Raw genomic sequence first — 1,704 nt, 5'->3', positions numbered from 1 at the left:
ACTCTATAAAAAGAGACATTTGGGGTTGAGTAGGTAGATGCCAAAAGGTCAGGATGATGGCTAGATTGGGTTAAATTACACCTCATGCTTGATCTTTCCCTTTTCTAATCAGTTATTTCTGAGAGGAAAAACTGGTTTAGATCATCTCCATCATGCAGAGGATTTAGCAGAAGACTTCTTGGATAGATCTGATTTTAAGGAAGTATAGCACTGTCTAAAAGCATAGGTCTTTAATCTTTTTTGTGTCATGGATCCCTTGGGGAGTCTGGTGAAGACTATGAATTCCTTCTTAGAATCATGGGGCTTTTTTAAATGAAAAAAAAAATTTTTTTTTGTGAGGCAATCAGAGTTAAGTGACTTGCCCAGTGTAAATCAAAATTTAATACAATGATAAATTTTAGTTAAAGATGAGTGAAAATAAAGACATATTTTTTCCCATCCAAATTTACAACCTCTACTCCTTAAATCTATCCATAGACCACTTGGAGGTCCCTTAAGAACCCTGGTTGAAAGAATGAACCATAGCTGACTAAACATCTGGGTAAAAAAAAAAAGGCAAAATATCCCATAATAAACTCTACCTGTTTTTGAAAAAACAAGATCTGTGGAAAAAAATGGCTTTACATTCTTAGTACTTCTGAGGTAGGTGTAGGGCTAAAGGGGAGCTAAATTAAATTAAGGAGTAAATTAACCCTTTCTCCCCCAGCAAAGCTTCAATTATTCCATTCTTAGTCAATACTTCTTATTCTTCCCCAAGTTTTCCCATTTCTAAGTAAACCCAATTAGAAGAATGCGAATGAGATCACAATAAGATAGGTTAATTAGGGATCTAGTGAAGGGTGGGGTGGAGATAAGGTGAGGCCACTTAGAAACTTTCTTATGAGTGGGTTTTTACCCAGTAAGTCCTAAAGCACTAATCTTTAAACTCTCTATACTGACAGCTGTCAGAACTGGAGGAGCTTCTGGGATTCTAAAGGCAGGTGGGGCCCAGGTAGATGCACATGGTCTTTTGTACATTGGCTCCTAGTAGTGTGGTCAAATGTCAGCTTTTCCTAGCCTCTTTCTGCTCTATTCAAACACTAGTTATGCTAGGTGACTCTGACTGGAAAACCTTGGGTATGTTTAAATTTGTGGGGTGAGGTATGGTTGCAAGGTTTTGTTTAAGGTGGTAAAACACAGGCAGACTCCTTTGGGTTTATAACACTGAAACAGAAATCAGTTGGAAATCTCTTAGGCAGGAGTTAAAGGCTTAGCTGGGGACGACTTCTTTCCTGTCAGAACACTTCCACTTTCAGTTATAAGAGAACAACCAGGAAGTGGAGAGCCCTGGGTATGTAAGGGAGAGCCTGCTCATGCCTGATCTGTGTACACACGTTCTGGGGATAAATGGAGGGTGACCACATGAGATCTGAGTCTGAGATCCATCTGTCTGATCCCATGGAAGAAATATCCTGAATCTGGCCAGGCCTGAGTAGAACCCAGGACAGTGGGAGGCAGGCTTAGCGGACAGACAAGAGCCTCAGGAAGGAATTCCCAAACCCTGGCAGCCTGACTGATGCTGCTTCCACACCAGGTAAAGGCAACAACATACCCAAGGGGTTGTTGTGGAGGTGCTGTGAAAGTATGAGAAAAGTCTGTGGGGCAACCCCAGTTTTGTTCTCTCTCTCTCTCTCTCTCTCTCTCTCTCTCTCTCTCTCTCTCTCT

General features: G+C 41.1%; 1 protein-coding gene across 3 annotated transcripts in view; it reads left to right on the top strand.

Annotated features, from left to right (window-relative positions):
- The window catches only part of ACSL5 (acyl-CoA synthetase long chain family member 5), a 50,296-nt gene that overhangs the window by 1,474 nt on the left and 47,118 nt on the right, over nucleotides 1–1,704 (top strand). For 2 of the 3 annotated variants that reach the window (XM_027851843.1, XM_027851840.1), the window contains exon 1: nucleotides 1,320–1,573. The exons of the other annotated variant lie outside the window; for it this stretch is intronic. The gene's annotated coding sequence lies outside the window, so the exon portion shown is untranslated. Of the gene's footprint in view, nucleotides 1–1,319; nucleotides 1,574–1,704 lie in introns of those variants that run through there. 3 annotated transcript variants of the gene reach the window in all.

This window comes from Vombatus ursinus, unplaced genomic scaffold (genome assembly GCF_900497805.2).
Source record: "Vombatus ursinus unplaced genomic scaffold, bare-nosed wombat genome assembly UNPS02009205.1, whole genome shotgun sequence".
Taxonomy (NCBI): Eukaryota; Metazoa; Chordata; class Mammalia; order Diprotodontia; family Vombatidae; genus Vombatus; species Vombatus ursinus.
Note: the sequence above shows the minus strand (reverse complement) of the source record. Positions and strands in the feature narration are given on the sequence as shown.